This window comes from Cucumis melo, chromosome 9, assembly GCF_025177605.1.
Source record: "Cucumis melo cultivar AY chromosome 9, USDA_Cmelo_AY_1.0, whole genome shotgun sequence".
Taxonomy (NCBI): Eukaryota; Viridiplantae; Streptophyta; class Magnoliopsida; order Cucurbitales; family Cucurbitaceae; genus Cucumis; species Cucumis melo.
Genome location: NC_066865.1, coordinates 9,067,176 through 9,082,879, shown reverse-complemented (window position 1 = coordinate 9,082,879; position 15,704 = coordinate 9,067,176).

Here is a 15,704-nt window from a genome sequence, read left to right as displayed (position 1 = left end):
TGAGAGGACAAGTAGCAAGGATATGACTAACACGTATAAGGAGAAGTTTAGAGACAAACTCTACCTTGGTAAGATAACTTCCATCCTTTGTACCCCGATAAGAGGACAAGTGTGGGCAATAGGCGCTAAGAGGTTGTTGTCCTTAAACGCGAAGCTCTATACATTTTATAAGTGAAATCTTCTAAATATATCTCGCTTAACTAGGTTGAGTAATTTGTACCCCGATAGGAGGACAAGTGTGGCTTTTAAAGACACCAAGAGGAGCTCGCCTTAATCATAGAAAAGTTATGAAAGCTATATTGCATTAAGGCTTTCATGGCCTATTCGCCTAGTAATATATAGACATTCCTTCACCCCGTTCTTAATACAAGTTAGTTCGCATTTTCATTTCGCATATCAATCTAATTCTCCTTTACAGAATCTTTAGCGTAGATATGTAGTTATAGTTCTACTTACATTCGTTTATTCATTATTCTTTATTCTTTTATATCGTCTGATTGAAGAATAGACTCTAGAACTAAGCTTTGATATCAATTCCCTATGTTCGACCCTAGATCATCTAAGTAGACCTATTGTTTCACTTATACTTGAGCAAACAATAGGAAAACTTGCAGCCAACGAGGACTTAGTTTCTTATGTGATAAAGAGGTACATAGTGAGTATTTCGCATATAATGATCATGACCCATGACTTATCACATATAATTATCATGACCCATGACTTATCGCGTATAATTAATTACGCATATAAGCAATCCTGAGTCTGAACTTACTCGATATTCTTATCACCCTTCTTCCCCACGTGAACATCAATGTCACAGCCCCTCTTCTCTAGTCAGCATCCAACGAGCCACGCTGTTGTCGCTCCCAGCCATCCGTCGCTTCTCCCGACCGAATCTTGGTTTGGTGAGTTTGGGTGGGTGTTTTATTTGGGTCTCTTTAGATAGGTTTTCAAGTGCTCATTAAAACTTAATTAAAGTTCTAATTAAGGTTTATTTTCAAATTAATTTGGGGATTTTTTCTTAAGGACCAATCGAAGGCTTTTTGATTAAATTCTAGTTTTTCTCCTAAAGATTAAAATTGCCTTCAACCCACCTTTTGGATAAGTTTATGGGAGATTGATTTAGGCATAATTGATAATTGTTTTAAGTAAAATTATTAAATATTTTCCTTATGTTTAGGTTAATTATATTTGTGGTTTAATTTGTATCAAGGAATTTTGCAAAGGAGTTTAATTCTATTTTGATGTAAGAGATTTCTACTACCGAACCTTCGATTTAATATTAAAGTTTATTTACTATATGGATTGACTGACGGTTATGTTAGAATTAAAATGAATTGATAAGCTTAGGTGAGGATATGACTGAAATTGTGTTGATTTACTTGTTTGACTAAATATGTAACTATGGAGATTGTTGAATGATATTTGCATGTGTTTGCATGTTATGTTTTTGTCTATTATTGGACTAAATTTGATTGCAATAGGTTTATTTGGACTAATGGTAGTTGTTAGCTTTAGCTATTAGGCTAGCGGTATCCTGCACTCGCAATAAGCTTATGTGGACTAAGGGTAGTTGTTAGCTTTAGCTATTAGACTAGTGTACCCTACATGTGCAATGTCCCTCGGAATCACCACTTTTAGATTGATATTGATGACTAATTGACTTCTAAGTGTACCTTTAGGCTAGTGTACCCTACATGTACAGTGTCTCTCAGGATCACCATCTTTAAATTGTATTAATGACTGATTGGCTGCTAGATTTACCTTTAGGTTGGCTTTATCACTAATGCGTGTTCTTATGTGATCATAAGACAGATATGACTCAGGGTACCACTAATAGGAAGTTAACAGTTCATCTAGTGGGACTTGTAGTTGGTCCCTTACTAGGTACTTTTATACTCATCCTTTTTTGTGTTTAACCTTTCATGCAAATGTAAAAGTAAAGGCAAGTTACAAGAAAGCACGTTATGGGGACTTTACAATCATGCTTCCGCTAGATGTTTTTTTTTTTTTCATGTTTCCATGATTTATGAGTATGCTGATCATTCATTCCATGATTGGTATACTTTTTTTTTTTAAGCTTTGAATACTTTATATTTTTCTTTAAAATTAGATAAGGCTTGGATTAGGTTTACTTTCTAATTGGTAGTTTTTTTTTTTTTTTTTTTTTTTTTTTTTTTTTTTTTTTTTGATTTCAAACTCTTGTTTTTAGATTATTTGCTTTACGTTTTTTATTTAATAAAATAAGTAGTCTTTGCTTTGTTTTTAAAGTTTTAAAATGCTATTTATTTTAAGTAATAACCTCAGCTAAAATCTAAACAGTTATGTCGTTACATAAACTATAGCTTTAATGAAAATTTAGTCACCAAAAGTGTTTTTTTAACATTTTTTTATAAATAGCAAACAGAAAAATAGCAAATCAAAAAAATAATTTGATTTATAGCAAAATTGTCTGCCGGATAATTTTTTTTGAATTTTTTTTGCCCAAGTATACCCCTTTACAAAGGACAATTTCTTGCATACAGATACAGTATATTTGTATAGGTAAAAAACCAGGAAAAATACCATAGAGCATGAATATAATGTATTTGTAAACACATTCACTTTTGGTAAATCTTAACTAAACCAAAAAATATTCTTGCTGCAAAAGATTGCACCAACATCCCCTAAATATGGCATTAGTTTCAACTAGATTTGCAAATTATTAAAATTTAAATCAATTAATTCAGAAAAATTTATATTTCATATTATTTAACAAAACTTTATTAAATAATACATATTACATATTTTTAATAACAATTTGACTCTACATTTTATATCATCCCAAAAATCGTTAATTTGAATTCAAACTTTATCTTGTATCCCTAAAATAATGCTAAAGATAAATTCAACCATTTCATATTTTTTATTCTTCAAACTATTTATCAAAAAGAAGACATAAATAACACATAATACATATTTGATATTTATTAACATTTTGAGTTTAGAAATATATATCTTACCTTAAAATCGTTAGGTTTAATTCAAATTTTATACCTTAATTTTAAGGAATTTTTTCAAAATATAACAAAGCGGCAAAATATTTACACCATATAGCACAATTCTAAAAATGGAAAAAGCCCACAGATCCACAATGGAAAATACCAAAAATGTCATGTCAATCGCGTCGTCAAAAACGCGCCTAATATAATTGGTACACGATCGTTTAGATTTTGTTATTGTTAGGTACACGATCGTTTAGATTTGGTCGTTTAGATTTGGATAGCCAAAATCTAAATGATTTATTTTTTCAATTCTATCGTTTAATTGAGTTACACAATCTTTTGGATTACACGATCGTTTAAATTTGAGCATTTAGATTTGGCTACACGATCGTTTAGATTTAACTACCCCAAATCTAAACGATTTTTTTTCAAAATTTGGTACACAATCGTTTAGATTTGGCTAAACAATTTTTTTAATTCTTTTGGTACATATCATTTTTTTTACACGATCGTTTAGATTTTGCTACTTCAATCTAAACAATTTTTCAAGATTCTTTATACACGATCTTTTAGATTTTGTTACCATAATCTAAACGACGTAACAAAAAGAAGGAAAAGAAGAAAAACGATGGACGCAGCGAAAAAGAGAAAAAAAGAGAAAAAGAAGAAGGACGATATAAAGAAATTAGATTTGGTTACCCAAATTTAAACGATGTAAAAAAAAGAGAGAAAAAGAAGAAGGACGATGGAAAGAAATCGCAGCGAAAAAAAAAAGAGTAAATAAAGAAAGACAATAGAAAAAAATCGCAGCGGAGAATAGAAGAAAAATGGACTGGCAAACCTGAAATATTTAAAAAATGACTAACTTCGTGAGTTTTGTTACACGGGCTGTAAATATTTTAGTAGTTTGTTATATTTATGAAAATTTTTCAAATTTTAAATCCAAATTTTACACCTTAATTTTAAATCCAAATTTTACATCTTAATTTTAAATCGTTAGTTTGAATCACTAAAATTATGCTAAAGATACTAAACTTAAATTTGAGTTAGATTATCATCCCTAAAATAATGCTAAAGATAACAAATTTCATTTAGAGCATCTTCTCATCCCCAAATTCTGTTGATTTAAAAATAATTTCATAAATAATACATAATACATAAATTGATGCTATTCAAATGCTAAAAATAATAATTCAAATTTATTTGTTTTAATTTGTTTTGATAATCTCCAAATTTTTTTATTTATTAACAAAAAAAATTAATAAATTCGATTTAATCCAAAATATTTTATTAAGCTGCTTAAAAATATTTTTATGGTTAGTAAATAAATATATTTCATTAACCTACTTGAAAATATTTGTTTGTAAAATACAAGAGAAGTATAAATTTGAATATATTTAATTGGTTCAATTTTTTTATTGTTTATTTATTTATTTCTTAATTTAACAAAATTGATTTATTAGTTAAATCAGTCAGGTTTGATTGTGTTGATTTTCTATAGAGTTACAGCATATTTGCACATACTACATGAAAATATTATTCTTTCCATGTTAGATCTACAGTATTTGACAGAATGTATAGCATACGTTGCTAACACAATTACATTATTGTAATTTATACTTTTAAATAATGTGATAAACTATTCGTTCTATATCATGATCACATATTCGAATATTAATATTTATTTATTCATATAATCATATGTTTTTCAAATCCAAAATACTAAACATTAAGATGGATTTTTTACAAAACCAAGAATAAGAACAATTTTCTAAATAGTGTCATTAAATCATAATAACAGTTGTTTAACTAAATGAACTTTACGAAAATCAGTAGAATTAAGATTTCTCAAACATGGTATATGTCGAATATGAATGATATTATAAACAACAAATTTGAGACACACGCAAAAAGGTAAAAGATTTGGTAATCAAGATATAGTATCGTTCCCCTTAGTATAGGATAATTCATATGTTCCAAATAAAGTGTATTTGAATAGCTCAGAAAATGAGACATGATATTGGAAATAGCACGAAGATAGTGTATTTTGCAAACAGCATTCAAATTTGGTAAATTTTAACTAAATTTTCTATTTTGTTGTTGGACAAGATTGCAGCAACCTCATGGCAAATATATATACACGATTTTCAGTTTTGTTATATTTTAAATAATACAAAATAAATATTTTTAATAACAATTTGAATTTAAATTTTAGATCCTCCCCTAAAATAATGTCAAATACAAATACATGATTTTCAATTTTTTATATTTGAAACAATTTATTAAATAATACATAATATATATTTTTAATAACAATTTGAATTTAAATTTTAGAATTGTAATTATGCATCAATGACATTTTTCCAATTATTTGAATCTTCTTCTTTTAGGTTTTATTTGAGAAAAGAAAAGAAGGAGATTTGAAGAGAGAGAGCAACCAACGCAAGAGACAAACATTAGAGGGAGAAAGTTTTTCTTGCAAACAAGAGAGGAGAAAAGTGTGGCCGACGGTGAGGAAAACGTCAGAGTTTTGATGTAAGCAACGACGAGCTTTTTCGAGTAGCATTTGACGGCGTCCAACGTTGGTTGTGGGTTTGCAGCGGGTTTCACAATGAGCTTCATCGTGGGTGTTCTATTTTTCAGTCGTAATTTTTCTTGGGGTTTGCAGTGGGTTGTTCGACACGTCAGTCTCTGATTGGAGGAGCTGACAAGAAGAAAATTCTTGTATTGTGCCAAATGTATGAAGACTTTGAAGAGTTTGAAGGGGACAAAGCTGGAAGCTAGCTTCAATTGTTTCTACTTGAATGCGCACAATTTGAAAAAGATATGAAACGGCAACAAAAATTATGTAGAATTTTGATGGTGATAGGTGTTAATGGTGTGTTGGGAGTTTTCTTTCATTATAAGGTATTTGGGGTTTACTGAACAATTGTATTTAAGATTCAAGTTTGTCACTTAGGTAGGGGCATTTAAGATATTGCTCCCGTAATTTTATTTTCAGATTTTTCTATATTTGCTATTTTACCGATTTAAAAACAAATTTGTCATTTATCCAAAGTGAACCTCTATTTTGTCATTCCTCTTGTCAGCCCTTAAAACTTCACCTTGAGATTTTTCAATTTTAAAATATTAAAATGTGTAAGTTAATTTAATTAATTAAAAAAATCATAATCAATTAAATTGTGGGGTTTTTTCAAGAATAATAAAAAAATACAAACTATTTACACCTTATGGAAAAAAATCACTAAATGACAAAAACACATTACACTTATTTTATATCATAAAGTGTAAATAATTTGTCCATTTTGCCATTTTTTACAATTCATCTAAATTTTACTATTTTCCATCACTATTAAAAGTAAATTTAAAATAATTTCATTGTTTTTTATCACTATTAAAAGTAAAATTTAAAATTGGGGTTTTTTCAAAAATAGAACAAACCAATAAAATATTTACACTATATAAAACAATTTTGAAAAAGGAAGAAACTCACAGACAACATGAAATAAGAAAAATACCCTATAATAAATTAGCCACACATGCACGTGAAAAGCTTCTAATTTAATCGGTCACATAATATAGTCTAAAAGATCGTTTAGATATTTGTATGCACGATCATTCACATCTTGGTAAACGATCGTTTGAATCTATCACTTATCTATCTGGGATAGACAATGATAGCAGTCTATCTCTATCTATCTGGGATAGACGACTAATCATTTAGATCTTGGTATACAATTGTTTGGATCTATCATTTATCTAACTAGGATAGATAGAGATACAAATATCTAAACGATCTTGATACAAGATGTTGTACCAAATCTAAACAATCTTAGTACACGATCTTTTGTACCAAATTTAAATGATCTTGGGTAAGTTGATGAATGTTCTTTTAAATAGTGTCTTGGGGACTTAAAGAAAGAGTCTTACCATCACTATGACATAAAAAAGGTTTCTATTTACTAGTTGGACCAGGAACAAATTGTTCATTAGAGGAGCACTGGTATTTAAGGATTAAGAAGTAAACTATAGGTAAAATGGTAATTTAACCCAGCTGGTGTTACGTTACGAACACTTGTAAGGAACTAACTTGTTATTATTGGTCTATATCCATGAACACTAAAGACTTATACCTAAGTCTTTAGTGGAGTGTACACATAGTTAACAAATATTGATTAATGTGGTTAATGAGTTTAGCAATTAATCTGATATCATTATAGCTTTAGATCTGTAGGTCTATTAGGTCTAGCTCATAAAGGGTACTAATGTTAATATATCTTGGATTCAATTTGAAATGCTAAAATTTACTTAGGGGTTGTTTGGAGCATTGAGTTGAGATAGGATGTGAGTTTATATGTCCTTGTTTGGGGTGCAAAGTTGTTTTGTCTAAATTTATATATTTGTGTTTGGGATACAGAGTTGAGTTCATATGTTCGGGATATATGGTGTATTTTTTCATTTTAAATATGTTTTTATACCTATTTTTGTTTTTAACAATTATTATTCAATAATTTTACCTATTTTTGTTTGAATAAAATATGAATTCCATTCTTTTTCTTTTTCTTTTTTTTTTCTCCTTTATTTTTTTTTTCTTTTTTTAATGAACAACAATTAATTCACTGCATTTCTTGCACTAACATAGAAAAACAAAATGTAAAACACAAGAAAATTCAAAACTTTTTATTCCTAATTTTTTTTCATGAATTTAATCATTTCTTTTTTGTTTTATTCCTCTTGTTCCATTCTATTTTTCCTCTCATGATTTATTTTAATTGAATCTCTCCTATCATCTTAACAATCAATGGAATGCCACCACATTTTTCAACCATTTCACATTCGATTCCTCCAAACATTTCACATTCGATTCCTCCAAATTTGGAGAACCATCAAAAGACATATATTTGTTTTCACTAATTCTTGCTATAGAAAATGTTTTTTAAAAAATAATCTCCATATCATGGGTACATTTTTTTGTTATTTGGATTTTTTTTTTTTTTTTTTTTTTTTTTGCTTTGCTTTTTGTTCCACCATTCAACTATATACATATTTTTCCAAATTCTTAATACTCGTTTGATATGTGAATTCAATTAAATAAAAATATAATAGTGTGTGTATATTATGGTCAACAAAAAATCAATTTCTTTAAAATAGTTAAGTTGGTTAGTCCTATCTAGTAAGCACAAACATCATCTTCATTGATTATGATGATGTTCTTAAAAAGAAATCGATCTTCTTGATGCTTGTGACAAATAAGTTTATAAGGATGATTTGATCATCCTTAAACAAATTCTCAATATCAAATTACTATAAAAGACAATTATTAAGCATTATAAACTAATAATTTTTTATTTTTGTATTTAAAAACACTTTTATCAACTAAATTTTTTTTTTTCATTCTATAGTCTTAATTTTACTATATGTTATAATTTAAATGAAATATGAATTAAATATGATTTAACTAATTATTATTTTAATTTATTTATTTAATATTAACATTAAGTTAACTTAATTTAATTGTATTAAAATAAATTAAAGAGAGATTCTTTTGATAGCAAAAAAAATTTGAAACTATTTATAAAATATAACAAAAAAAATTTAAATGGGCTATAGAAAATTCAATAGATTTTGCTAAATTTGTAAATAGTTTCAATTTTCTGCTATATTTGAAAATGTCCCTAATATTAAAATAATAACTCCATTAGGTGGAAGTTATTTAAGAAATGTGAGATGTTTCCATGTATTAATAAAATATTATTACTGTCTCAAGAAACCTATATCGACAAAATGTTGATTCGATATTCGATGCAAAACTCTAAAAAGGGTTATTAACTTTTAGGCACATGGTTCACTTGTCTAAGGAAAAGTTTCTGAAGGTACCTCAAGAAATTAAGGATATGAGATATATTTTCTATGTCTCAGCTCTTGGCAGCATAATAGATGCAATGCTTTGCACTAGGCCAGACATTTGTTTTGTAGTGGAAATAGTCAGTAGGTACCAGTCCAACCCAAAGTTAGACCACTGGACGGTAGATAAATTATTTTCAAGTATCTTAGGAGAACGGAGAATAATTACATGCTAATATATGGGGGTAAGGTTTTGATCCTTCCAGGATACACTGATTATAATTCCAAATTGAGAAGAATTCTAAGGAAATCCACCCCAGGATCAGTGTTCACCCTTAACGAGAGAGTTGTAATGTGGTGTTGCATCAAACAAAGATGCATTGTAGACTCTATGTGATCGATGTTAAATATGTCGCTACTTGCAAAGCAACAAAAGAAGTAGCTTAACTCAGGAAGTTCCTGCATGATTTGAAAGTTGTTCCAAACATAAACTTGCCCATCACTCTATACTACGACAACAATGGGGTAGGAGCCAATTCTAAAGAACCTCACAGCCATAGGTAGGAGCCAATTCTAAAGAACCTCACGGCCAAAAACGAATAAAACATATAGAGAGGAAGACACAAAAGATTGTACAATGAGTGAATGTGATCATAGCTAAGATCGCTTCAGAGCACAACATTGTTGATCCATTTACAAAGACTCACAACTAAAGTATTCAAGGGTCATCTAAAGAGTCCAAGTCTATGATATATGTAAATTAGGTAATCTAGGACAAGCGGGAGATGTCTAATGGGTATGAGGATGCCCTAGTTTATTATCTTTTATATGTAAATAGTTTCAATTTTTTTTGCTACTCATAACAAGTTTCCAAAATTAATTCTCCACATTATAAAGTTATAATTTGAATCTTCAATATATCCAATACAATTAATATTTTTCCTTGAAAACTGAACACTTTAAATTTCTCTTCTAATCATTAATTAATCCTTGGTGGTCCCTGATAAGCTAGCAAAGGAACTTTGTGAACCTTCAAATTAAAAGCTCCAATGATCGAAGATTAATTAATTTTTTTAATTAGACTAACCTTCATTCATTGACTACAGGGCGAACCACTATAGACCAATAGTTGAACTCTTATAAACCGGAGGATAAGTTGTGTCCATGATATAAGCAGAACAAGAAAGTGGATCATTTACAAGTTGTTCATCATTACATTTGTGTCTATTTTACCTTTATACTTACCTTTTTTTCCTTAAGTACCATCGGTTCCCCTAGTGAACAATTAGGTTGTGGTCCAACGATAAACGAAGTCACTCTCAAGCCAATGAAAGGATGAGGCCCCTTGTTCAAGGCTTGAAATCAACACTTCAGGGAACTACTCATATATTTTCCATTATGTAGGAAGAAGTGAACTCCATCTTATGAATTTATGTTCCCAACTCCCTATTTAGTCAAGTCCCCAAAATAGTAGGTTTATTGAGTCGGCAATGCATACCACTCTCACTCTCTTGCAAATCAAAAAATTGACCTCACAGACAAGAGTTCATAAAGCACTCAATATTAAGATCGAGTAGCACATGATCATCCTATGAAATATTAATTTCATCAATTAACAAAATTTACAAAGATAAGTTAGATATTTCATGCTCCAATCTTATAGAACTCTTTGTATAGGTGTGAGGCCCAGATCCGAAAATGGGAGTTCTATTGAAGAAGAGAGGCGCCAAGGAGTGGGATGATCCTTCTAAAATGAAAAGATTGATCATTCTAAAGATAAAATTCAAAGGGAAGGAAGGAAGTCATGTGGAGAGAAGGCGATGAGTAAGAGTTTTCGCGGCAGAGTTCTATCACAAGAAAAGTTAGGCGGTCTAGTGAAGTAACGCAAAACGAAGTCAGAAAAGAAGTGGGCGCTTGTGGTCTGTCACGAGAAAGAGAAGACGAGGAAAAAGAAGGTGGGAAAAATATTTTAGCTTTATAAGAAAATAAGGTAAGAAAGCCTGTAGCTTCCCAAGAAGATAAGATTTACATCTCGAAGGAACGTCTAATTGTGAGTTGACCGTTGGCTTACATGTCCAGCTTGGTTTGGCTGCATGGTGCATCAAGGTGAAGGTTATAATTCGAAACTAGCGGATAAAGAAAGTAACTAGTCCAAAGGATTAGTATAAATCGAGGTGAAGACCTAAGAGAAGTGTTGTTATTTGGAGGTTTTGTCGAAAGAGTGCAAGGAGTTGAGTTGCTGCTATAAGGGAGTTTTAAACGAGGAGAGGCATTCGGAGAAAAAAAAGGGATCAGACATTTGCTTGAGTGACCTTCTTAAACTAAACACTTCTGCGTGAGGCATTCGAGGAAGAAGAGGATCAGACATTTGCTTGAGTGACCTTAAACTAAACACTTCTATGTGAGTGACTTTCTTACACTAAAGACTCTTGCGATGGTGATTTGTAAACTCAATTTTTTGTAATGTTTTCTAAATAGATTCTTTCCAAGTCAGAGTTATGCATAACGCATTCTGTATCTCTTTATGTTATTATTATTGGGTTGTTGTTTGAAAAGAGAAAATTATTGCTTTCTATATGTTGATTTTGATGAATATGTATAAACCATTAGTCTTATTCCTATCAAGTGAGCAATGATTATGTAGACGATCAGTGCAACAAAAAATGAATCAGGTAACTTCCCATATGCTATGAATAGGGTAAACATCACAGTAGCTCAATCAAAGATACTGGCTATTGGAATTTGTGTCCTAAAACTCATACTTTGTTATTTGATTCAATAAATTTTATTATTGAATGTTATAATCTTAAAACCAATAAATTAAGGTCCCGAGGCTATTTTACTGAATTTGTCAAATTCATTTGAACTTTATGTATAGACATAAACATGGATTAAGTTCAAGTTAATAGTCCAAATAGTCTATAGTGTATGAATAAGGTTGGGCGCCTTATTCTGAAAAAACACTATGGATGCGGTCCGCTCCGTAGTTAGTACAAACGATGTAATCCTGAATCGTTCATGTAGAGACATGGGAGTGGAGGCGTCCTATGTAAATGGTTTATATAAGACTGGAACCACGAATTAGTCACTTTTAGTTATAACACCGTAAACTATAAACTGACTATTTCAATTATGATGACCTAAGTAACTTGATCTTAATCCTAAGCTAACTATGAACTTCTATTCATTCGGTAGTATCCTTAGATCTGCATAGGTGAAGGCAGCTCAACATCGCTGGCCCAATAAGCCTCTCATTTCAGGGGTAAGACCAAGTAGATAACTAGGGACATAGGGTGCAAGATGGAATTCACTCCTACCCACTTCTGAGATAGTAGATAGGTTGTTCCCCTACGGACTAAATCCAAGTCTTAAATAAGGGGCCCCACCTTCTCATTGACTCGAGAAGGATTCTGGTTTATAGGTTGAACCTTAAACCAATTGTTTAATAGTGGATCAATGGGTCTTAAGGAGCAAAATGTAATCTTGGGGATAAAACGATATTTTGACCCAGTCAAGATTGTGAACAACCTGTGAAGGATCGACTTACCCATTATGGTTATATCAGGTGGACAAAAATACATCTATAGTGATGGGAGTGTAACTAAGAGTCTTTAGTGGAATGACTCTTTAGTTAACGAATGTTGATTAAGTTTAGTCTAAAAAAGTTTAGTAAGTTAATCTCGGATCGTTTGAGCCCATGATCTATAGGTCCATTAGGTTCCCCTAGTAGCTCATATGGATTCAACTAAGAACAAGAATATTGAAGTAACTTGAATTGTTCGAATAAAGATAAGAGAGAGAAACCAAAAAATATATAAGATATAAGTTGATAGAAATAAACTTTAAGTTTTGTGTTTAAATATTATTTAAATAAATATGAATATAGATTCATATTTAAAAGTTTGAAAAGTTTTGAAACAGTCAAAGTTGTAAAAGTCAACATGTTGACTTTTAACTTTTAACTTTGACCAGATTTATATTCAAATATGATTTGAATTTTAGAGAAATTAATATGGATTCATACTTAGGAGGTTAGAATTTGTCATGACAGGAAAATTAGTAAAAAGTCAAAAATTTGACTTTTGACTAAGAAAAGTCAAAGTTTGACTTTGACTTAATTGGTCAAATGACAAAAATATCCCTTTACTAATTACTTTATTAATTGATGGTTAATGAAAAATGTGGCAGATTATTGAGAATTTGAAGCCACTAATTACATTAAAGAGTTAATGAATTGATTAGGTGTTGATTATATATGAAATAATTTACATGCAATTTGCATGTAAATTTCATATAAAACTTCTCATTACAGAATGAGAAAAGTATGATGTTTTCTCTAAAAAAAAAAAAAGAACACCTAAATGATACGCTCCCCATCTCTCTATATATATTTCGCTTCACAAAATCGAGTCTCATAACTTCGTTCTTGGTCCTGAGCTTAGTAGGTCAACTTGGTGGGTGTCCTTGCTCATGATTTTCAGGCATAGAAAAAGCTTTGGATCAAAGAAGAAACTCAGAACTATAAAAGGTAAGTTCTTCGTATACTTTTTATGCTCTTCGTTTAGGTCTATCGCATAGCATTTGCATGTTAGCTTCTAAAACGTTTAGATGTATATAGAGTAAAGCATGATTCTTTATTTTCGTTGTAGCATGTCTCTTATTGCTTTTCCATCACTGGCGAGAGTGAATCGCAGTAAGCTTGGCAAGGGGAATGATTCTTGTTCTTGGTGGAAAGGAATAAGATAAGTTAATGTGAATTTTCTATGATTTATGCAATGAAGTGTTGAAAGACGCGTTTGAGAAAGGAAAATGAATTAGTGCTTGACTTGTATTCCCAAGAAGATTTTCACTAAGTATTTGATTTACGTGTTTAAGTTTTCTTTCCCCAGATAATCAGCTGTTGAGGCTAAGTAAGGAAAGGCAAGATGGGTTATAACGCGAGAAAGCTAATCAAGTTATCCGTCTTCGAATGATTTAAAGTTGTTATATTTGAAGAGGGATGCATCCTAATTTTGTGTGTGTGGGATAAGTCTAGTCTTTGAGATGGATTGCTTGACAATCAAGAAGAATGATAAGAAATGAGTTCTTATACTCCTAAGCACCTTGATGCATAGATTAGCACCTAGTGGACGAAGAAGGCGTGGAGCTTAGAACTTTGATTTTATTTTTTAGCCTTGCGAGAAAAGAAATGTGATTTGTAAATTATTGGATCAAGTAATAAAATCAGAGTTGTGTTTTCTATCTTTCCGCTGTGTTGTGTTAAGTATCCCCGTTGTGCTTATCATGTAATAGCCAATAAGTTTAAGTGTTGAAGGCTAGGTGATTAAGCTAAGTTATTTGTTTAATTGTTTTCCATTGCATTAAGTTGTATCTATTACAATGTGGGTCGTATTCATAGTATTACCAAAATAAATCTTTTAGGTTATTCTCGAACATGATCCACCTTTCATGTCGACTACATATTGTTAAAGACTACGTAATAACCTTGGACCTTTTCAGTTAATGAAAAAAATTAATATTGCATAATTAATAATTAAATTAATCAACTAAAAGATTACAAGGCTTTTAGGTATATTTCCAACCATTTTCCACTTACACTAAAGCTAAAGTTGGTGAGACATGTCTTCTAAGGCATACTCTATACTCAACATGTTTTCCCACTTGCCTCAGGGAAGTAGAGACATGTTTCGTAATCCTAGACATTCTTTGTGACTCTCAAACACTAGCTTTGAGAAAACTTTTATATCAATTAAACCACGTCATTCAAAGTCATCTTGATCACTATCAAGATGTTTTCTCCCAATCTGCCTTATCCTAATATTGGTGTTTACTAATACCCTTAGTTTAAGATTTTGTACCGTTATTATCTCATAAAAGTGCGATAGACTAGCTGAGAACCAAAACACTTTCGAATCTTGAAAGGTTAATTTTTTATTGCTACACAAAGTTTTGCTTCGAAAGCAAGAAAAGATGTCTCATGTACCAAACTCCACCAAATAGGATAAAATTTATCTTCCCAATAATTTCTCTAAATCTTTATAAGACCCGGTGTATCTTTTGAAAGATCAAATCTAATTCATAAAACTTCTCATTATCTATAGATACTTTGAGAATTTTATTTAATTTTGAATTTAAATGGCCACACCATTGATATAACCAATATAACTAACCAATTGTACATTAAACCTCATGTGTGCATTCATTGTCTCCTATTAAGAGAAGATAGTTAATCATTTATCCTCAATACTTGAGGTATCTTTGGATACTCTTCCTTAGACTTAACTTCACATTAGAATGATACATTATCATTCCTTTGTACTATGCATCTAACATTTGACAAATATTTTGTAAATATAAGATGCTTGAGACAAACTTAACATTATCTCCCTAGTTAGATAGGTGATTTTTTTTTTTTTTCTATATTACATCATTGACAATGAGTAATATGTCATAACATAAAACATGAGACATGCAGTGCTTTTATTAATTCATCATTCTCTTGTTAACACAAGATTATTAATAGTTGTTTAAAGTCACAGACTATGATAACTCTAACGAAACCTTCCATTCAAAAATCTAATTGTCTAATTCATTTCTCAATTGAACAATCACGCATTCTTGCAAAGTCTTTGCATTGGATCTTTGAAAGTTGAACTCCTTTGTTTGTGCATTCCTTAAATTCTTGGCATAAAAGAATCTAAGCATTCATTTTACATGCCGCATATGCAACAATGAAAAATGCTAAAAAAATATTTCATTATGGCAGTGAGTATAAAAATAGAGCTATAGTCTAATTTGAACTATAGTCTTAATAGGTTTCACCCTCTATGAGTCATATTTTGAATATCTACATCTTCTTAACTACACATGAAAGTC